The following is a 24977-nucleotide window of genomic DNA, read 5'->3' as shown; positions in this document are numbered from 1 at the left end:
GCCCAAGACAAACTTGAGAATTTGAACTGAGTCGGATAAGATCCATGGCCAAGTTTCATTATACGATTCGATATGATGTTGAGCAGGGTTAAGCCCAAGACCAACATTTCGAGAAAATAAATAAATAATAAATTGGAGCAAGAATGGACAAGAAAAGAAAAGAAACTTTTCGATAAAAACGGCTTAAAAGTTTTAACCAAAACTTTTGGATGCACTGGTCATCGTGTTTGAGAAAGACGATCGTTTGTTCAACAAAAAATGGTGTGTGAAGAAGTAAGCAAATAGTTGCAAGCACATGTTTTTTTTTCCCTGACAGAAGGAAAGAGATAACATTAGTAGCAGTTGATGATCGATGCAGGTTTTTCTGTGGAAGGCGTTCATTTTGTTTTCGAAAGCCGTGGTGTGGTGATCGTTACTTGTTGGAGACATTTTTTTTAACCGTTATTTTTATCCAGAAAGGAAAGAGGAAAAAGCAAGGTTTGTGTCAAAGCGTTGTGTATATCTAAACTCTCTTGATGTGAAAATTTTTTATTATTAGGATGAGTGGAATATGGCACGAGAGCGATGCATCGATGTCAGACGATTCCGACGATCTACGCCCTCCGGCGAAATTAACAAGATCGGCTGGTGAAGGCACCTCGTATGGTGATAAGATTACTGGTTTAGACATAACAGGTATGCAAAAAGTCAAACAAGATCGGATGAGATCCGAATTTCTCTCTGGTCCTTGGCCACTTAAGCCATTCGACGAATCACTCCCGACAAACCAACGTAAAGCCGAATGGTATCGTTTTCGCGACCAGTTTGAGCGAATAGCATCTTGCAAAGGGCCAGTAGATAGCTGCACAAAACTGACAGGACTTAAGATTTTCGCGGGGGAATATTTGTTAAACATTATCGAAATGCAAGAGAAATTGTATACGGGAGAGTTTGACGGTTATTCGTTTACGATTTCTGCACTAAACAAATATTTTGGTCAAACGTGTGACACGGCTAAGGAAAGGATGAAATTCCGCGAAATGCATATGAGTGCATCAGAATCTTTTATGGATTGGGTTCTTCGCCTTGAAAAGCAGGCAAAGTTTAGTGATTTCGGAGTAGAGCAAAGAAAAGAAGAGTTTGTACAAGCTTTAGTTCGCCGGTCCATTCCCGAAATAGCTATGAAACTTTTCGAACTCGCGGACATTTGGAACAACGATCTAGAAAAGATAATTAATCATGGAAAGCATCTAGATTATATAAGATCCGAAACCAAACGCCCTGGGGATGCTTCATCTAGTAAATGTGTAGCAGTTGAAACACCGGAGAATGATTTTGAGGATGCTCGATACAAACCGGTGAATGCAATAGTATCCCGTAAACGTAAATTTAACACAGATCGATTCGAAGGAACTCAAAAGTACAACATAAAACGTTACCAACCTCATCACCGCAACAAGTTTCCCCAAAATCCATCTCGACGTCTTCCATCGGACTCTCCTGGCCTTCCATTCGACTGCGACAAATGTGGTGAAAAACACGGTCCGAGACAGTGTAAAGCATACAGGGCCCAGTGTTTCCGCTGTGGAAGGTGGAACCATTTCGCTGATTTCTGCTATTCCCCCAAGGAGAATATTCAAGACAGGAAACCTTTCGGTCGGCGACAGGAATGGAAAAAAGAGATCAAAGACATTAATCAGGTATCTACAGATGACTCGAAAGAGTAATTACTTACCTTTTTTGCCTTTCTAACAGAAAGGTTTGGTTATCGGTCGATTTGAGAGATCATTAATTATGGGTCTTAGACATACCTTTATAGGTACCTATCGACTCAGCTCGACGAGTTCTGTTGATGTCCGTGGATTTGTATGTGCCATTTTAAAAATGTCTAGAACGTTTTTGCGAAACTGGGCTGCACAATTAAAATGATTTTAGTCTCAAAAGAATGCATTTTTTTTTCTACACAACCCTTTCAAAAACGGGAAAAAAACAAAATAGTTGAAACCGTTTTCTTTACCAAATACATATCATACTTATTATGGCATAAAAAAAAGTTGCTAGTGGCGCCTCGAAGCAGCAGCACCAGCAATCATTTATAAATTGAAGATAATCAAAATAAAAAAATAATATTTTTATTAACTCGAGAATTGAACCAAAACCCTTCAGATCCCAAGTTGCAAGCGCTATCCAATAAACCATCGGCACGCTTGATTGAAAGCGGCTCAAACTCAAATAGGTAAAAGGCATTACTAAGACGCACCGTGGTCTGGGCAGTTTCTCAGTCTGCTGGGGCAAATACGGCAACAGTGTTTATATCTTACACTTCTTGCTTTTCAATGCAGCAAATGGCGGATGGGCGTTTCCTTCAGAGTCTGCCATGCCTATAGACATTATAATTTCATTTATGAAATTATAGTGTCTAAAGCCATGCCGGGTGTCAACAAAATGCAGAGCCGTACAGGAAACTGCGTTGGGGGGGAATTTATATGAAGATCTTATGACCCTCGTTTTTTTTACTCGTGTTGAAGAATGAATTTATGTTTTTTTTTTCATTTCTACATACTCATACATAATTTAGATTCAATTTCAGATGCAGAATTCAGATTCAGTTTTCAAATTCAGGATACAGGTTTAGGAATCAGAATTCAGGATTCAAAATTCAGAATTCAAAATTCAGATTCAGAACTCATATTCAGATTCAGAATTTAGATTCAGAATTCAGATTCAGAATTCAGATTAAGAATTCAGATTCAGAATTCAGATTCAGAATTCAGATTCAGAATTCAGATTCAGAATTCAGATTCAGAATTCAGATTCAGAATTCAGATTCAGAATTCAGATTCAGAATTCAGATTCAGAATTCAGATTCAGAATTCAGATTCAGAATTCAGATTCAGAATTCAGATTCAGAATTCAGATTCAGAATTCAGATTCAGAATTCAGATTCAGAATTCAGATTCAGAATTCAGATTCAGAATTCAGATTCAGAATTCAGATTCAGAATTCAGATTCAGAATTCAGATTCAGAATTCAGATTCAGAATTCAGATTCAGAATTCAGATTCAGAATTCAGATTCAGAATTCAGATTCAGAATTCAGATTCAGAATTCAGATTCAGAATTCAGATTCAGAATTCAGATTCAGAATTCAGATTCAGATTCAGAATTCAGATTCAGAATTCAGATTCAGAATTCAGATTCAGAATTCAGATTCAGAATTCAGATTCAGAATTCAGATTCAGAATTCAGATTCAGAATTCAGATTCAGAATTCAGATTCAGAATTCAGATTCAGAATTCAGATTCAGAATTCAGATTCAGAATTCAGAATCAGAATTCAGATTCAGAATTCAGATTCAGAATTCAGATTCAGAATTCAGAATCAGAATTCAGAATCAGAATTCAGATTCAGAATTCAGATTCAGAATTTTTGTAAATTTATTTTCGGCATATCGGTGAAAAATTTAGATTCATGGAGAAAGAATATCAGAATTAAAAATTGATGAAGCTGGATGTTGCGAGGTAAAGTATGGTGTACGTTAATAAATTTTCCTTGCAAAAATGTTCTTTCGCTCTTTTCATCATCCGTAAAATTTCTCCTCACTTTATCAATTTTCAATTCTGGAATTGTTTCTCCAAGAATACCAATTTGCACAGTTTTTGATAAATTTGCGATGACTTAAAGATCATTACGCATGAAAACACGATTTTGTTTTGTGAAAACTTTTTTTCACAATTTTTCTGAAATTAAGTTTGCTGCATACTTTTAGGGGTAAAACCATACTATTAAAAGTTGTAAAATCCGAAATCATAAAAAAAAATTTGGATGAAAGAAATTTCAATGTTGAAAACCGTGTGATGCAAAACAATCAAAATGAGATTTACAAGATTAAGAATTCAGATTCAGAATTCAGATTCAGAATTCAGATTCAGAATTCAGATTCAGAATTCAGATTCAGAATTCAGATTCAGAATTCAGATTCAGAATTCAGATTCAGAATTCAGATTCAGAATTCAGATTCAGAATTCAGATTCAGAATTCAGATTCAGAATTCAGATTCAGAATTCAGATTCAGAATTCAGATTCAGAATTCAGATCCAGAATTCAGATTCAGAATTCATATTCAGAATTCAGATTCAGAATTCAGATTCAGAATTCCGATTCAGAATTCAGATTCAGAATTCAGATTCAGAATTCAGATTCAGAATTCAGATTCAGAATTCAGATTCAGAATTCAGATTCAGAATTCAGATTCAGAATTCAGATTCAGAATTCAGATTCAGAATTCAGATTCAGAATTCAGATTCAGAATTCAGATTCAGAATTCAGATTCAGAATTCAGATTCAGAATTCAGATTCAGAATTTAGATTCAGAATTCAGATTCAGAATTCAGATTCAGAATTCAGATTCAGAATTCAGATTCAGAATTCAGATTCAGAATTCAGATTCAGAATTCAGATTCAGAATTAAGATTCAGAATTCAGATTCAGAATTCAGAATTCAGATTCAGAATTCAGATTCAGAATTCAGATTCAGAACTCAGATTCAGAATTCAGATTCAGAATTCAGATTCAGAATTCAGATTCAGAATTCAGATTCAGAATTCAGATTCAGAATACAGATTTAGAATTCAAATTCAGAGTTCAGATTCAGAATTCAGATTGAGAATTCAGATTTAGAATTCTGATTAAGAATTTGGATTAAAGATCAACCTGGAATTTGAAATTGGAACTTATATTCAAATATTAGACTAAGTGTTGTAACTCAAAATTCAAACTTTAGAATCAGAATAAGATTTCAGATTTAGTTTACAGAATGAGATTAATCATTTAATAGTCATATTACTTTCCCCTCCTTTTGTGGGAATTTTTCCTCTATGCATGGTTGAGCTCTAAAAAAGGTATCATGCTAGGGCACGCGTCACGGCTATCCATCAATATTGTAGTTGGTTTTACTTATTCAGTAAAAAAAAAGCATAAAAAAACAGTAAGATTCGAACCGTGACCAGCAACGTGAAAGTTCTGGTTGCTACCACGGCACCATTTCAGCGTGTTATAAATCTTGGAAATTCTACTGTTTAAATACCATTCTTTCCATACATAAAATGAGCTCCTTACATACCAGTTCGCTTTTCCCCAAAAAAACGTATCAGGCATCATTTTTTTATATTGAGATTGGAATTTTTCGTGTTTGAATATCTGAAATCATACTTATATGATTCAGAGGGAAGGAATCTATCATGTATATTCTATATTATTTTATATATTTCCAAATATAATTTAAACTCTGTTAGAAAGGCTCCAATCCACTGTTAAGTGTATTAAATCGGGTTTTTTTATTAAATTATCCTTGTTTGTTGATTCACTACCGAACCGAATGCAATCGATTTATTGTTTTTGTTTCTCCCGATTTAATTTCGTTTTTGACAACAAACGAAAACTGCACTGAATAAAATTCTATCGTAATAACTTTCGAGAAAAGAGTTGAGACGACGAGTTGAGCGCCATGTTAGCCCTTAGAATGCGACATTTTTTTTTTTTTTCATTTTAAACGATCGCATGAAAAGAAATTAAGGAAATTACAGAATAAGATATTCCTAATTACAAAATCAAAGAAATAATAATAAAAAAACAAAAAGCAATAAAAATAAGGCAAAAAAAAAAATATTTTTTTTTGGAATTTTGGACAAATGAAACTAAACTGGTAGTTAAAAAAAAAAAAAAGAAAGATAAAATCATTTCGTTTTCTACATTGGGTCTTTATTCGTATAAACATTTGATAAGAAGTATAATAAATGATTATGAATGTATTAGCTTTAATTTGCACAATGTTTAGGCTGGACAAAATTATGATTTTCGTTTTTTTTTTCGTAGTTGTTTACCGGCAAGTTCAGTCAACAGAGTAATGGAGATTCAAGATTTGTGAAATGTTCCATTGGATCGGAGGATATAATATTCCTAATCGATACCGGGGCAACTGTCAACACAGTAACTTCTGAAGTTTGGAAATCCATTAAGTTGAATTGTCGAACCGTGGTGCAGGATTTGAATTTTCATCCCATTGAGGTTTTGCAAAGCTATGCATCCAGGTCGCCGTTGGAAATAGAATGCGCTTTTTCTGCTTATGTTAGTGTCGCTGGGAATACTTATCCAATTCAATTGGCGAAGTTTTTTGTAGTCAAGGGCACGTCAATTTCACTACTTGGATATGAAACTTCAAAACAATTAGACCTTATCAAGATCGGGCCTTTTGAATATATTAATTGCCTTGATATGGATTCACGATCGTACGAGCAAACTAAAATTATCGACACAAAAGGGTTGATACCGTTTCCGAAAATACCCATTAAGGGTGTCAAATTCAGAGTTAATGATCTAGTAAGTCCTAAACAGATTATAAGATATAAGATACCCAAGGCTTTTGAAGCAGCGTTGAATGAGAGATTACGATTAATGGAAATGAAAGGCATTATAGAGAGAGCTGACAAAGAACAGGATATGATAACTTTTGTGTCTCCTTTGGTGTTGGTACCAAAAGGTACAAGTGATTTCCGAATAGTCATTGACTACCGTGAAGTTAATAAAGCAATCGTTCGGGAACCATACCCAATGCCCAGTCTGGAGAAAATTTGGACAGAGATTCCAAATGGGAATGGTAGACTTTACTTCACCAAGCTAGATCTAAAAGATGCTTATTTTCACATTGGGCTTCACGAAGATGTACGACACTTCACTACTTTTATGTCAGCTAATGGTTTAATGCGCTTTACGAGGCTGCCTTTCGGGTTATCGTGTGCTCCAGAGCTTTTTCAGCGCACTATGGAGAAGTTGGTGATCAAATGTCGAAATATTATCATTTATTTGGATGACATCTTAATATTTGCGAAAACCCTGCCAGAATTGAGAGAAAATGTGGCTGTTGTAAAGGAGACTCTATACAAGAACAATCTCACAATTAATGAAGAAAAGTGTTTATATGACCAAACTAAGGTGGATTTCCTCGGTTTTACAATTGATGCTTCAGGAATCTTGCCAACGTATAAGAAAATATCGGACATCAAAAATTTTAAGAAACCGAAAGATATATCTGAACTGCGAAGTTTTTTAGGAATGATGACATATATAAGCCCTTTCATTCAAAACTTTTCGCACAGAACGAAGCCGTTGCGTGAGTTGTTAACGCCCAACTCCAAATTTAAATGGGAAGAAAAACACCAAATTGCATTTGATGATTTAAAAATTGCTGCTGAGAACGATCTAATAAAGAGAGGTTACTTTGACGATAAAGATAAGGTAATTCTTTATACCGATGCTTCACCATGGGGACTGGGAGCGATACTAGTCCAAGAAACTATTGATAACAACAATCAAAGGATTATTGCATGTGCATCCAAGAGTCTGACTGCGGCAGAAAGTCGTTACCCTCAGTTGCATAGAGAAGCGCTCGGAATAGTATGGGCGATGGAAAAATTTGCATACTATTTGCTTGGCCGGAAATTTACATTGCGTTCAGATAGTGAAGCACTCATGTTTATGATTAAGAAAGGAAACAGTAAAGACATCGGGAAGCGCATCATGTCGAGAGCCGAGGGATGGTTACTCAGGATGGATCATTTTCAATATGATTTTGAACACGTGTCTAGTAAAAGTAATATTGCCGATGCTCTATCAAGGATTTGCAAAAAAAAGGAAAATGATTTTTTTGAATTAAGAAAGCCTCAGGAGTTGTGTTCAGTAACGGCTGACATGAATGGTATAAATGATGAACTATTGGCTTTGACTAACGCCCAAGTTAAATTAGAGTTTCAGAACGACACCGAGCTTCAAGAAGTCTGTCAATGGCTTAATAAAAATGAGAAATGGCCCCCACATTTAGTAAAATACCAAGCATTTCAACAAGACTTGTACATGCAAAATGAAATGCTTATGAAAAGGGAGAAAATGGTGTTGCCTGCTAAGTTGCGGAGCCGTGCTTTATCTCTGGCTCATCGCAGTCATCCGGGAATGTCCACTATGAAGTATTTTCTAAGGCAAGGACTTTGGTGGCTTGGGATGGACAGAGAAATTGAGGATTTTGTTAAACGTTGTCCTGAATGTCAGCTAATCGTTAAAAACAGTAAACCGCTACCCATCACAATGACGGACCTACCCAATAATCCTTGGGATTATGTTTCCATGGACTTCGCATCGGCTTCAGATATTCATGGATGGAAAGCTTTAGTACTGATAGACAACTATTCTCGTTTTCTTGTTGCGATGCCTATGGACAAAACTGACACCAACGTTTTGAAAAAAGTATTAAAGAAAATCTTTAATACATACTACATTCCTAAGACCTTAAAGGCAGACAATGGGCCTCCTTTCAATAGTTTGGAGCTAGAAAGTTGGCTTAAAAATGTATGGGGGGTAAAGTTAATTCACACTACTCCGCTCAACCCAACTGAAAACGGCCTTGTCGAAAGAAGTATGCAAGGTATCAATAAAATTAGCGCGATTGCAAACCTTCGGAAAGAAAATTGGAAGGAAGCTTTATCTGACTATGTCGCAGCATACAATTCGTGGCCACATCACGTAACAAAGATTCCTCCAGCTGAGCTTATGTTTGGGAGACCTGTTAGGTGTTTTGTTCCAAATTGTCGCACAGATAAGATACAGGCTAATGATGAGGAATTGCGGGATCGTGATCGCATTGCCAAGTTCCTACGAAACACTAAGGAGGATGTTCGTCGACGCGCCGGTGATCCTGATATTAATCCAGGTGATACGGTCCTGGTCGAACAGTCCAAGAAAGACAAAACAGATACAAGGTACAAAAACGCGCTGCACAAAGTTGTAAAACTTACAGGAGAAGGAAGGGCTACAGTCCGAGATTTGACAACAAATCGTGAATTCGACCGAAATGTTAAACACTTGAAGAAATACAATGACAGAAGTTTGGTGAATAATGGTAAAGTATAAGCACATTAAAAAGAGTACTTTTTACTCATTTTTTGCATCATATAAAATGTTAACATTTCTGTTGATTTTTTTTTTTAGAATTGGGGGAGGGGACCTCTACAATGTATGAAGCAGAAACGGTTACAGTAGATGACGGAAGCGAAGCTGGCGATGATGGAGATGGCGGTGATAAGAATGGCGACACAATTGGTGGTGGTTCGGTTTTGAAACAACGCAATCCTAGAATAATCAAGCGTCCTAGGAAATATTTGGATTAGACATTGTCCCATGTTAAATAAATAAATGCGAAATCTCAGCTGTTGAATTTCCGGGGAGGATGTGGCATTCTTGATTGAAACGTATGTATATTGAGAAGAGTGTGTAGTGAGTCTCGAGAGAGTTGGTCCTGAATATAGACGTATGTGCTAAGGTGTTGTATTGTAATTATTATAAATCCGAAAATATCATACCCGCCAGAAAGAAACAACACTGTTTCTCACAGATCCCTCCCCGTCTCACTGTGGAAAATTGAAAAATATAACGGCACAGATCGTGGTGTCAAACTGAATGAGTTTCTCGCGTTAGTGGAACAGTTGGCCCAGTCTGAAAGAATGTCTGAACATGAGCTGTTCGACTCCGCCTTTCATCTGTTTGACGGCCCCGCGAAAAGTTGGTACATGTCCATGCGACACCCGCACCCAGGGCGACTATTCAACTGGCCGCATTTAATCTTGGAGCTAAAGCGCAACTTTGCTCATCCTGAACTAGACATACTTCTACGTTGCCAAATTTATCAACGACGACAGTAAAGGAACGAGACTTTCCAGGAGTATTATTTTGCTATGGATAAACTTTTCCGAAGTATGATGACTCCGATGGAAGACCGCGAAAAACTTGAAATCATGAAACGAAATTTGTGCAATGATTATAAAAAATCCCTTCTATGGCAACCAATTCTAGACTTACCTCAGCTTATACATGCTGGCCACATTATCGATTCGTCGAACCTCTCGATGTACAATCAGGTATTCGGTCAGGACCGTACGGTAAATGCTGTAACCCTTAATAATAACCCTACACACTGTGGTAGATATAGCCTAGAGAAAAAAGTTTATATTGAGTTGAATTGTTCAAATTAGAAATTAGTGACAAATATTAAATAATCCGCTGTATTTAGATGATGTTAACACATTCATAGGAAAAATGTAGAACTCTAGTTTTTCCTGTGAACAAAGATTATTAATTTGTGTTAATTGTTATTTATAATTGCGCGAGTGGTTTGAATTTACGTTGTACTTGGTTAAGATCTTCGAAGAGTGTACCTTTTCACAGGTGGAATCAGATGAATTTTGAGTGACTCGTGAGAGAAACGAAGGTGGATGAATGGATTCATGAACGACACGAATGAATGATCGAGGAATGATGTTGAATGACAGTCTAGTACGGGGATTCTCTATTCCAATTTCGGGAAGAATGGTTGGATGGTTTGTTGGCGGCGAAATGTTGAATTGGTTTAGGGTAAGGATGGTGTTGTATCGGGAGATCTGTTGGTTGGAATTTGGAGAAAATGGTGAGAAAAGGGAAGGTTACCACACACACAACCCTGATAACTCGCGTTCAACTCGTTCAAACCGAAATCAAAATGAAAATTGGAAAAATCCCGCTAGAAAATCATCAAACGACAACCCACGACCTACGAATAGCTATCGCGATGCTAGAAACGCCCCTGGACCAAAATCGATCCCCCCTAGAGAGCCAGAACCGGGGCCATCTCAATCTCGTCGCCCGATGGACTATCTCGTGGAAGGGTACAAGCCGCCACCTGCAAACGTATGCCTTAATTGCCGCCAACCCGACCATCAAGTACAACATTGTAGGTCTATTAACGGTTTGTTGTGTTATATTTGTGGGTTCAAAGGATACGACACCACTCGCTGTCCCTATTGCCAAAAAAACGGCAGGCCGACGACCGAAAATCGCCGAACGTCGGAAGAATCCGCGTGAGAGTCCCCGGTTTTGAACTGAGCTCTCTCGACTATGAGCCAGTTCTGTCTGAGTGGTATTCGGGTCGCGCGAATACCAATACCACCGAAGTCCTGCAAATAACCTTCCCAACTAGCTTTGATAATCGACCCTACGCCTGGGTCTACGTCCATGATCTACGCGTCCAAGGATTGCTAGACTCAGGTAGTAATCGAACGCTTATCAGTGATAAGCTGTTCTCGCGTTTACGCGGGGTAAAACTGAAACCTTTATCGTTAAATTTAGATTTAAAATCCGCAGACGGCGGAAATTTATTAATACTAGGAGAAATAATGATTCCATATAAATTCGAAAATAAAACAAAAATTGTTCCCACTTTAGTCATTAAGGATTTACTTGTAGAATGTTTGTTAGGAATGACCTTCTGGTCCAAGTTTAAAATCTACCCTCAGATTCGACAATGTGCCCTATTACAAGAAGCGAGTGACATTGAATCGATAGCTCCTGAATGTATGCTTACCCCTACAGAAGCCCAGGACCTAGAGAAAATAAAACTCATGTTTCAGATCGCCAAATCGGGATACTTACCCACGACTTCTGTTACCCAACACATAATCGAGATTGCTGACGAATGGAAACCCAAGTAACAATTTTAGCTTTATTATGGTCAGCAAAATATCGTTTGGACTATCGCATTAATCTTCATAAAAAGCTAAAGCGCATTCTATAACATCACCCGGACTCTTATAAAGCCAAAATCAGGCTATTTGGCCCTACCCTAGAAACGTCATCAAGACATATAATTGATGGTCATCAATGTTGGTCACCAAAGCTTTTAAAAAGCTATTATAAAACATGTTAGAAATTTTTGTTGTTTTCGGTTCTGTCAGTTCTCGGAGTTTTTTTTATTTTTCCCAGCAACCATAATGGTTGATGAATGATGATTGCATTATTCAGATATGATCTGGTAAAATTAATAGCTAAAAAAACCAATGTTTTAACCATATATTGAGCTTCTTTTCTACTGCCAGTCAAGATTTTCGGTAAAATGTATATGAAATAGTATCTTAAAATAAATGCGCCTCGTCAAATCTAATGGTCAATCATGATGGAATTGATGGAAAAAGGCCTGAAATTTTTTTTTCCAATGCTTGCATTGTGAATCCATCAACATGGCGTCATTTTGTGCCCTTCGATTTTGCAACCAACATGGCGTGAGTCAATTCATAGTTTTATTATGGTTTAATGATGACCCCAAAAAAAGCTACGATTTGACGTTTCTCTCGCAAGCCAACCAATTACACGCTAAGGTTGAGTTCCTCATTTCTGAGTTGTTAATCATTAGTACAGTAAATGAGGACAGACTTTTTGAATGAAAAGGGATTGGTTTTAAATGACCCGTGGAATAAATCATGAGTTGAAGTCAAATTTCGTTGTCTGACGCCATCTTGAAATCCAAGATGGCGGCTTCCGCTGAACTTTAAAATGGTGTAAATGACTTGAAATCGCGTGAAACCCCAACAAAATGGGTATCGGTTGAAAGGGCTAAACGAGTAGAAGTTGAATTTCGCTATCAGACGCCATCTTGAAATCCAAGATGGCGGCATCCGCTCAACTTTTAATGCTTAATGCTGACAAAAAGTCGCATTAAACCACCACTATACGGGTACGGGTGAAAGGGCTAAACTAGAAGTCGATTTTTTTTCTTTCCGACGCCATCTTGAAATCCAAGATGGCAGCTTCCACTGAATTTAAAATACTGTTAATCAATGAAAATCGCTTGAACACAACTTTTTTCACGTAATACTACATTAAAACTACTATTATAAGACAATTTAGACCATTTTAAATCACTTTTATTATTTTTTCATTATGTTTCTAATGCATTTAGCACTTTTCTTGTTTTGTTTATAGTTTTTGTTTTTTTTTTGCCATTTATGTAATTCTATTATTCCTATCATGCTATTATGTTTATATTGTATTGGTCTTATTCTTGCGAAAACTATAAGGTAAGGTTGTTTCTGTTAACCGTCTGATTTAGGCACATGTGCCAAATTCGATGTTGGGGATTTTTTTTTATTATCTGACGGGTTTGCGCCGGGGGTCTTCAGATTTTCCCCAAAATTGAAAATTTGGTTCATTTTTGCGACTTAAAAACACATGTATTTTTTCAGATTTCTAACATTTTTATTTTTTGAGTTAGCTTCGGTTAGATTTTTTTGTCAATAAAAAATAACCATTTTTCAAAGCTACATAACTCTGTTATTTTTCAACGGAAATTATAAAATAGCACATCAAAATGCATTGGAATTTTATCAGCTTTCCAAATAAAATAGTTGCTAAAAAATAAATAAAGACCTTCAATATGAAAAGTTGTATATAAACTTTAAATGGCGTCTAAAAGTACCGTCTGCACCACCGAATATTTTGCAAAAAATACCATTGAATAGCTCAATTTATGATGCAACTTTTATCTGAAGACACCAAAGTGGGCCATCAACACCCTGAAGAGTTATGAAAGAAATAATGACGATAAATCTCTTTTTTTGCGACAAAAACAAACAATGGTCGAACAACTGCACTCACATATGGAGGTAGCGCGCACTTCTAACAACATGGAAACAAAAGAACTTGCCAAAGCAGGTAAAAAACACTATTTTTTGTGCCCTACTCGCATAACAGTCCCATATGAATTTTCGTCATTTTAGGTCAACATAGGGATTCAAAATAAACATTAAAAAATGAGGTTTTGTTCTACAAACTTCGAAAAAAAAAAAAAACATTTTGTGGCTGTCCTATATGAAATACACTCGAATAACGGTTCTATATGTGAAATACCACGGATTTGGTTACTTTTCAATGCTTCTTTCGGCTAAATAGTCTTTGATTTATAGCTTTGAATAATTTAAAAAAAGAAAGTGGCTTGGTGAGAGAAAAATATTTTGTATAGGATTGTAATGCGAGTAGATTTGAAAAAGGTTTCAAATATGGTCGATAAACAGTCCCATAATGAATAAAAATGGTGCTCTCGACCTTACCAATACCCCATTTTGGAAAATTTCAGGTCTTACGATTTATTATGACGACCGAGAAACGATTTTCGTTTATGCCGAAAGTGGTGATCACAATTTAAGAATGCATTCCAAAACAGGAAAAGCTGATTTTCTCGCTTGCTTGTTGTTGCATATGGAACTGTTATGAAAGTAGGGGCGGTAGAGTGTTGCAGCTTAACTGACTTCATGTTATATCCAAAAATCTAATAACGTATTCTTTTATACCCAGTTTTGCACCAGGTCACAATAAGTTTTGCAAATTTGGCTGTCATTTTTAGAAGTTTATGCGCTCAGTTTGGTATCCGGAATTCTCCAGATTTGATTTAAAATGGACGGTGGAACACTGAAGATTCGTTTGTGAGCGATCGAGGTAGCAAAACACTGACGACGAATTATGTTCGTTCTAGTATGGTAAACTTCAAAACTGGGCGAATGGAGAAAACAAATTCGGTTAAAAGATTATATTTTCAATTTCATATTACCTACAATGGGAATGATGCTTTTTACAGCCTGAGCTGGCCATACTGAGCTCTTCGATTATTTTTACATTTGTGTCACACTCTTTGTTTTTGATCAATGGAAATGGATTTTGGTGTCCAGTGCTTAGCTCCCGATATCAAAACTATGTAAAGCACGTCTATATTTCATTTTTTAATCACATTTTTGTGATTCCAAACACAGGAACTGAACCTTATATTTTTGGCATTGATTATGCTTCACAATGATCTTTGATCGAAAAGTTAATAAGTTATATAGCATATGACCTGACCAGGTTGTAAAAGCAACATTTCCATTACTTGTTATATCACATTAACAATACGATACTAAGAATTTTGGTTAAAATTTAAAGTCAGTTATGCTGCAAACACTCTACAAAGAACGAAAAAGTAGTGTTTTTTACCTGTTTGGCAAGTTCTTTTGTTTCCATGTTGTTAGAAGTGCGGGCTACCTCCATATGTAAGTGTAGTTGTTCGACCATTGTTTGTTTTCGTCGCAAAAAAAGAGATTTATCGTCATTATTTCTTTCATAACTCTTCAGGGTGTTGATGGCCCACTTTGGTGTCTTCAGATGAAAGTTGCATCATAAATTGAGCTATTCAATGGTATTTTTTGCAAAATATTCGGTGGTGCAGACGGTACTTTTAGACGCCATTTAAAGTTTATATACAACTTTTCATATTGAAGGTCTTTATTTATTTTTTAGCAACTATTTTATTTGGAAAGCTGATAAAATTCCAATGCATTTTGATGTGCTATTTTATAATTTCCGTTGAAAAATAGCAGAGTTATGTAGCTTTGAAAAATGGTTATTTTTTATGGACAAAAAAATCTAACCGAAGCTAACTCAAAAAATAAAAATGTTAGAAATCTGAAAAAATACATGTGTTTTTAAGTCGCAAAAATGAGCCAAATTTTCAATTTTGGGGAAAATCTGAAGACCCCCGGCGCAAATTGTCAGATAATAAAAAAAAATCCCCTGTTGTCAAAATCGAATGTTGCCAAAAACGAACGGGGTCTGTATTGTGGTGGTTTTTGTGGGATTTTCAGTCACTTACAGATTTTCAGAGAAACGCGAAAACAGATATTTGACTTCTATCATTTAGCCTTAGCACCCAATACAATATATTTGGGAGTTTCATGCTATTTTCATTCATTTACAGTATTTTTAAGTTCAGCTGAAGCCACCATCTTGGATTTCAAGATAGCGTCAGAATGCAAAAATAAACTTTTTCTAGCTTATCCCAATTGACAAACACCCATATTTTGGAAGTTTCATGCGATATTCAATGATTTAGAGCATTTTTAAAGTTTATAGAAAGCTGCCATCTTGGATTTCAAGATGGCGTAAGATAGCAATATTCGACTTCTACTCGTTACCCATCCACATGCCACTACCACCTGTGTTTCATGTCATTTTAAGTCATTTACTACATTTTAAAGTTTAGCGGAAGCCGCCATCTTGGATTTCAAGATGGCGTCAGATAGCGAAATTCAACTTCTACCGGTTGATTTCTTTCAACTTATACCCCTATAATATAGGTTTAATGCGATTTTCAGTCATTTACAATATTTTCAAGTTGAGTGGTAGCCGCCATCTTGGATTTAAGATGGCGACGGGCAACGAAATTTGACTTCTACTCGTTTATTACTTTCACCTAATAACCATATTGTGAAGGTTTCACGATATTTTCTGTAATTTACAGCTTTGAAAATAAAAGCGGAAGCCGCTATCTTGAATTAATTATGGCGTCAAGCAACAATTTTTTTCCTCTATTTGGGCCCTTTCACTTTTGGGCCCATACCACTTTCGGTGATTTCAAGTTTTCAAAGATGTATTTGTTTAATTTTAACTCAAAACCAACACGCATAACTTACCAAAAATGTGTAAAAATGGGAGTTCCAATTCAAATATGTGCTATCTAATCTGAGCGTGTCCTGTTTTGACATCTTGATCGAGAACTGTCACTAAGTTTTATGGCGGTTTAATAATCATGCACTGAGTGCTATTATAGAACATGCAAAAGAAAGCTTGGAGCAAACTTCTAGGTTTGTGTTTTATTATAGTTTAAAAAAAGCATTCACAACTCTTTCAAAATAACTAAAACAGCATGTTTAATAAAAGTTTTATTAGCGTTTTCAAAACCATCTGAAAACATATGGTCGAAAAAAAATTATAAGCATTCTGCATGACCATAATAAAACCGCCATAAAACGAGCTGCACAAAAAAATGCCATAATTAAACCATGATAAAACTTCCTAATGCTAGTTGGCATAATCTGTGTTACTTGGGAATCCAAACCGCCAGTCAGGCAATACCCCTACACTATGTCGCCAAAAACACGTGAAAAGGTGGTCGCCGAACTTGACCGAATGCTGAAAGTGGGTATCATTGAGCGCTGTCAGTCTGATTGGTCGCTCCCGGTGGTACCCGTGATCAAGCCTTCGGGCAAAGTCCGCCTCTGCTTAGACGCACGTAAACTAAACGAACGCACGGTTCGCGATGCGTATCCACTCCCCCATCCGGGACGAATACTGGGACAGCTACCCAAAGCTCGCTACTTAAGCACTATCGATCTATCCGAGGCGTTCCTTCAGATCCCTCTGGAGGAACGTTCTCGAAATTACACGGCGTTCAGTATTCAAGGTTCTGGGATGTACCGATTCACCCGATGCCCTTTTGGCTTAGCAAACAGTCCAAGTCGCCTGGCCCGGACGATGGATTTAGTTCTAGGTAATGGAGAATTAGAACCCTTTGTCTTTGTCTACCTCGACGATATAGTTGTACATCCTTATTCTCGTTTTCGATCGAATGACATTCGTTCGAAAGTTTTGCAATTTTGTATTCTTGTTTTCGTTCGAACGAATGAGAACAGTTCGATCTTTCGAACATCGTTCGTTCGAATAAAACGTAGCATTCCGGTTTTCGATCGAACGTATTTTTACTATCGGTCATCAAACGCAAGTCTGAAGCTGCGAACGGCATGCGTTAAAAGGGCCAAACAGTTAACAGAAAGAAGAAAAACGTTTAATTGGGAGACAAATGAGTCGAAAAAAACTGAAAATACAGCAAATTTCAATCAAGGCTGATTAAATACAGAACTACAAACATTTCCGGTGAATAAATTTCACCGGATGTTTTTTTTTTTTGCGACCGGCTAAACAAACGTAAGTCTGAGGCTGCGAACTAAGAGTTTTTGTGAATTTTAGGAAGATTGTGGTTCCAAATAATGTGGTTCAAATAAGCATATTGCTTAGGAAATTGAATTAGAGTTGAAAAAAAAATACATTTTATTCCAAATTTTGAAAATTTTATTTTTGATTGAGTCGTCGGCTTCCAGTTTTTCAATCCGGGTTGGGGAGCTTCACAGCAGCAGTAGCAATAGCAGCAGCACCATCCCCACTATCGTCTGGCGTTGAGGACACCTTTTTGAAACCGCAAATACATGGCATAGACTTTCTAGGGCACATCTTACAATCGGCTGGCGTTCGTTTCTGCTGCTGATGATGTCGGAACCAGCCCGGCTACTGCGAATGTTCTTTTTGTTTTCCAAATTCACCGGATGAGCACGACCTAGATCCACATTTTGCCTCTTGGGTTGAGCCCCTTGTAAATTCTCTGGCACTGGACGATGAATTTCCACAAGACACAAAAAAAAAACAAACTTTTACCCCAATATTTACGTTTGACTGTCATTTTCAACCAGGTTGCTGCCCAACAATTTCGAAGTTCATCAGGCAACACCAAAATTGAACGTATGACGTTCGTACGAAAACAAGAATACCTTTTTCGAATTCGTTCGAAAGTATCCATTCGAACGAAAGGCAGATACGCCGTAAACAGGAATAAGGGTGGTAGTGAGTGAAACGTTTGGACACCACCTACAACTATTAGCCGAGGTAGCCAAGAGATTACGGGATGCTAATCTCTCCATAAACCTTGACAAATCCCACTTCGGAGTAAATGAACTGCCATTCCTAGGTTACCTTCTCTCAACCAACGGCCTACGCGCGAACCCTGAAAAGATAAAACCAATCGTCGAGTATGAACGGCCAACAACTGTGACCAAATTACGCCGGTTCCTAGGAATGGCCAATTATTATCGCCGATTTATACAGGACTTCAGCGGAGCTACTGCCCCTTTGACGGATCTGCTTAAAACTAAGGCCAAGACTATTTCCTGGACCGACCAGGCTGAAGAAGCTTTTTGCGCGATAAAAGAAAAGTTAATCAGTTCACCAATCCTCGTAAGTCCGGATTTTTCAAAAGAATTTACAATTCAAACCGACGCCAGTGATGTAGCAGTCGCTGGCGTCCTTACGCAAGTCCTCGAAGAACAAGAAAGGGTCATCGCGTATTTTTCTCACAAGCTTAGTACTCCCCAAAGGAACTACCACGCTTGTGAGAAAGAAACGCTGGCCGCAATCTTGTCCATCGAGGCCTTCCGTGGATATATTGAGGGTTCCCACTTCACGATAGTGACAGATTCTTCCGCCCTCACACATATTCTCCGTACAAAGTGGAAGACATCCTCCCGCTGTAGTAGGTGGAGCCTTTCCCTACAGCAATATAACATGACAATACGGCATCGGAAAGGAAAGGATAACGTGGTAGCCGATGCCTTGTCACGTTGTGTTGCTGTGGTAACAGCTGCACCTACTTCAGAATGGTATGATGAGCTTATCAAAAAAGTTTCAGATCAACCTGATAATTATGTTGATTTCCAAGTAATGGATGGCGCCCTTTATAAATTCGTATCAACTCCCATTCAGCCTTACGACCACAGGTTTGAATGGAAGCTTGTAGTTCCCCCCGAGAAAAGAAAAGCAGTGCTCAAAGAATGCCATGACGATTTGATGCATATCGGTACGGACAAAACAATGGCCAAAGTTAGGCTGAAGTATTACTGGCCAAAAATGGCCAAGGATGTAAGGGAATATATTCAAGCTTGCTCTTTGTGCAAGGAAACTAAACCAGCCTGCATCCCAGTCGTACCCACAATGGGTGAACAAAGGATGGTGACACATCCTTGGCAAATAATAGCGGTTGACTACATTGGTCCGCTTCCACGTAGCAAAAGAGGCAATCAACACCTCCTAGTTGTCACCGACCTCTTTAGTAAATGGTGTATATTAATACCTGTGAAGAAAATCAATAGCACTACACTATGTACTCACCTGCGGGACCAGTGGTTCTTCCGGTTCTCAACTCCTGAATCACTTATTTCGGATAACGCGTCTGTCTTCCTGTCCCGAGAGTTCAAAGATTTTCTCGAACAGTTTGGAGTGCGTCATTGGTTGAGCTCGAGATACCACTCTCAAGCCAATCCGGTGGAGAGAGTTAATCGAACAATCAATGCTGCGATACGCACCTATGCTCGAGAAGATCAGAGACTCTGGGACAGTAGGATCTCGGAGATCGAAACTGTGTTAAATACCACTAGACATTCCGCGACCGAATTCACGCCGTACTTTGTTATTCATGGCCACGAGGCCTTCGCGAAGGGATCGGACCATCAATGGTTCGGATCCAATGACGAAACTATTCCTGATCAAAGAATCGAACATCAGAAACAAATATTTGATAAAATTTACGACCTTGTGAAAACTAATCTCACCAAGGCACACGAGTCAGCTAAGCATCGCTACAATCTGCGCCACCGGCGAAGCGCAAAGCCATTCGAGGTTGGCCAACTTCTCTATAAAAGAAACACAAAACAGTCCAGTGCCGCGGAAGGGTACAACGCCAAATATGGTCCTGTATACCTGCCGGCACGAATAAAAAAACGCATCGGAACCAGCTCATATGAACTGGAAGGAACCGATGGTAAATCTCTGGGGGTGTGGCCCGGCGCCCACCTCAAGCCAGGGTAATTTATTGCTATCCCTAACAGTGCCTATCCTATCATTCAAGCAGCGTTTTTTTCACTCGACCAGCACCTCCAATCATGAGTCGGTTGTATGTAACACACTGAACTGGTAATGAGGAAATTTAAACTTGTTATCCTTATTTGCTCCCTTTCTCTATCTTCCGTCGTAGGCAGGTTGGGCCGCCTTAGTAGCTTGTTCTCCTGTTCCAGAGGATTCGGATATCATGATGTATCCTAGAATACCGAATCATTTCCCAGTTAGTAAATGAAAAAAATAATAATAATAATAAACAAATACTAACAGTGTCGATAGTAGTTCCACGGATTTTAACAGCGGTCTCTTCCTCCTGATTTGGTCCTGATCATCCCCAAGGCCGAAGGAACTGAACCGGAAAGTCTTCTTGTGGCATTCCTGGCAAGAAACCTTGGTGAACGAAAGTGGTCAACACAGGAGAGAAAACTTACCATCCCCTAGTAGAAAGTACACGTCGGTTTCCTTTTATACTCCCGGAGTTCCCCATCGTTGATTCCTCACGCTTTACCTGTTCGGATAAGTACCGTAGATTCGAATAAGTATTTTAATTTAATAATAGAACAATTTTATATTACCTGCAAACAAAATAAGTAGCTAATTTACTCTGCCTGCCTAGGATGGCTTTTGTTTTGTTTATATGACAGTTTGCACAGCTGAACCGATCTTGGTTAGTTTCATTTCGACTAGGCCACTATGGGCCCTGTGGTTCTCTAAATAGGTAAAAAGTGCGTTTAGTTGTTCGCTCTTTCGTTGTAGGAAATTATATCGAGAAGAAGCGGGTTAAACGGTGTAATTGTAACTTTCATTGAAATTAGGTTTCAATTGTAAAGAATTGATTAATTGGCAGAAGCCAAGTTATGCCAGTTTTTCGACCGATCGTTTTTGTTTCCAAAGGGCGTTGCGCTGGAGACCGGAGTCATCGCGACGCTGATGGTCAGTACACGGTGGCTCGATTCAGAGCCATGCGCGAAATTTGAGCGGAGTTGATAACAACGTTGATGCCCTATGACCCCGCTTCTGCCCCGGACTCAAATAACGTGTCGGTCACCAACGTGGCAAGGCATTAGAGCCTTTAAGTAGAAAAACAAAATCTCTGAGGCAGAAATGAAGTATTGTCTCTAGAATAGATTTATAATAAAATGGATAATGAATGAATGAGTGAATGATTATATGAATGAATGTTATGGAGGGCGCGTCCAATGAAAGGGAAAAGAATGAATGAATGGTGTGAAAATGGTTAACGGCTAGGTCTTTCTCTGTCATAAATAGAGAAGTGTAATGCAATTGGCAAAGTATAAGTAGAGTCAGACGTGGTTCTGAATGGGTTTGAAACAGCGCGAAGGGGATAATCCTAAGAAAAGGGTGTCTATAGAAACACATAGGCGGGACCGTCAAGAAGGGCTTATTTTGGTGGAACCGACCGACTGAATTGGAAAAAAAGGAAAATGGTCCAAGGAGCAAAGATGTGAAGCAAGCTGAATGAGGGTTGGATAATTTAAACACTGCACGAAAAATTTCACTTAAAATGAAATTTTTCTGGTCGAACTGGGGGAGAATTGTTACCGATTCACTCCTATATTGGCAAAATCGGCAACATTTCATCGTTCATTGCATGTTTTTCTGTTTAGTTTTATCTTTATCAATAGTTTTGGCTCACTTACATTCATTCAAGTAGCTTATTATTTATTTGACTTCGCTCGAGTTTGAAATACCGAAATTTATACCAGTCGTCGACTATGCCAGTTATTCCTAAGCAGCTGCGTCGACCAAGCTGTGTAGATATATAAAAAAAAACCTTGGTTTCGACTATATCATACCGGAACTGCTCAACGGCGAGAGAGAAACTCTGAGAGAGGAATCTACGAGCTACCATGAAAGGGTTCTTAGGAGTCTGGGATAATGAAGACGGTCACTGTTGTCGGGTCTTGGAAGTAAAACACCACGCAAAAAATTGGACTGTGTCCTAACCAAAAATATACAATCGGGTGTGAAGTGATTGGCACATGGTGTCGAAGTGAAGGGATTTTGAAGCATCCCCACCTGCTCCGAAAAGCGCTCCGCTGCTTCCAGGCGCTTTGTCGGATTTTGGAACCCGGCCACACTCGATAGAAGCCCGCCAATACGGCTTCCGTTGTATAGTTCCCACCTTACACCACTGGAAACCAACCCACGTGGTAGAGCTATCGGACAGTAACAACCAACATTGAACGTTCCTGAAAGTTGATACGGGTCCCACCCCTGTGGAACCGATTCAACTGTAAACATCGAATCGGCTACCCTTTGAAGAACCCGTGCTTTGATCCCGAAGATCTTCCTGGTCAGCTCCAAAATCCAGGAAAAAGAACCTCGCTGCTCTAGACGTCACGACCGTAAGCTTGGCCGGCTATTCCCAAAGGCTTGGACGGGTGGAATTTCAACACACTGGCAAGTCAAATAAAAGTAAAATGAATTCTAATTTTGTAAACGTCTAAATAACTTTTAAGTGAGTCCCTAGTATCTTGTTTTGGTCGGTGAATGTTCCACTTTGTTATAATAGCGATTGGTCGTCCCAATTCTCCCCGAGATCGTTAGGAGCGACCCTGAGAGCACGTAAGTACCGGTTGAGCTAGCTGGCAGTTACGGCCCAAAACCATAACTTTCAGATTTTAATGTCACCCTTCGGAATTTTCTCTACTACGCTGTTTAGTTGACTGTAAAACTGCTCTTTCTCCTGCAAATCGGCAACATCAGTTGGCGCATAACACTGGACCATTTTAAGGTTTCTAACCCGTGTTCTGAATCTGGCTACGATTATTCTTTCGTTTGTATGTTCCCGTCTAATGAGGGCCGCATGGACCTGCGGGCTTAACAGGAAACCAACTCCTCGTTCCCGAGTAGCGTGTTCTCCTCGTATGCCGGAGTAAAGCAGGACTTGCCCGGACTGTGTCATGTGTTCCCCGGTGTTAGGCCAACGGACTTCGCTTAGTCCTAGAATTTCAAGCTTGAGGCGGCTAGCTTCCCTAGCAAGTTTAGCAAGCTTGTCTTGTTGGGCTAGGGTTAAAACGTTCAAAGTTCCAAAGTCCGTGTTTTCATGCTAAAATTCGTCTCCAAAGTTCCAGGTTGGTCATTTCTTTCGGATTCCGTAACAATAGCAGTACTTAGGTTGTTAGCCTAAGGTCCCTATCCCGCGATGGGGTTGCCATCTTGGACTTAGCTGGCGGGAGCCGCATTTCAGAAATTCAGCCGCTCGCTGCTAGACAGACGCTGTTTTAGCCGCCCCTGACCTGGGGAACAGATGAGTGCGGGCACCTTCTCAGTCTGCATGCGACCAAAGCATCCACCGGGGCTGGGTACCCGATATTCGTTTAGGCTACTCGCATAGCAGCCGGTACCACGGGGAGGTTGAGATAGAAGTTGTGAATAACAGGTGATATGACCACTATGGAGTCTCGAGTTGCACATTATCCACCATTTGCCAGCCAATAGCCTTCACTTCAAATTCACTCCGATTAGCTGTCATTGTTATGGAAATCTGTGTATGAGTAAAGAGCAAGCTTTATTCTTTTTAGCAGACCCAAGCCCAATTTCTCGTTCTTAAAATTTTGTCAACCCTGCAAAGTGTCACCTCAAAAGGGAGTTATGCCAACGTGAATCCACCATTGGTCTAGCCATTGACCCATTGACATTTTTTCCAACCCGTTAGTTAATCATTTTTCCTACTGGTCTGATCCACTTTGCAATGAATATTCTATGGTAGCGTTTCTACTTTGAAAACAATCCCATCTTATGTCCCATTGTAAAAAAAACTTCGAATGTGCCGAGTCGAATGTCTGGAAGCAACTTGCATATTTTTGACCGGAAGCTGTAAACAAATGCGCATACTTGTGCTACGATCATCTATCAAATTATTCTGATTCCTTTAAAATAAAATTGGAAGCGTGGGATTGGGGAAGAAGTCAACAAAACAACTTAATCCTAATTGCATTCGGCGAAAAAGTTTCCTTGACAGGTTATGCACACAATTACCAATCCACAAGCAGGATGATATGAGTAGATAAAGAATACAGTGCACTTTTCCGCCTTAATTGGTGTCGATATCGATGAATTATTGAAACTTCTGTTCCTGGTGGACATCGACGCCTGTTTGAGTCGACGATGTAATACCTCTCGATCGTTTTACTTTTCGCTGTGTTACTAAGCAAGGCGCTTTAATCACTCGCTGCAATTCTCGATACGTGTGCTGCGTTAGGGTTACCATTTCAAATCGGCAAGGTTTGGGATTGTTCTGCTCCGTGTGGTTCTAACCCAATCATTACACGATAATTTAACCCTGGAGCGAATTAAGCTATGAATGTTTCAATTACTAATGCATTCATCCATTATCAATCGGGATCATTAAAGAGTTGGGAGGGGGATAAGACAAAAAAAGGGGAGGGGCAGGGGTCTTGGAAAGGGTGCCGGGTTCAATAAGTGTTTTAAAACTTTGGCGAGTGGTTTGAAAACGTCGACTTCGTCGTTCCGGATGGAAACAATTTCATACATAAACTGGAACGATCGCGTATCGCGCATATTAACCAGGCCTTTGCCTCAGCCAGTGAGTGGCGAGTGGTTTTTTATTTATTTATACACAATTTTTTTTATAAC

This window comes from Uranotaenia lowii, chromosome 3 (genome assembly GCF_029784155.1).
Source record: "Uranotaenia lowii strain MFRU-FL chromosome 3, ASM2978415v1, whole genome shotgun sequence".
Taxonomy (NCBI): domain Eukaryota; kingdom Metazoa; phylum Arthropoda; class Insecta; order Diptera; family Culicidae; genus Uranotaenia; species Uranotaenia lowii.
Note: the sequence above shows the minus strand (reverse complement) of the source record.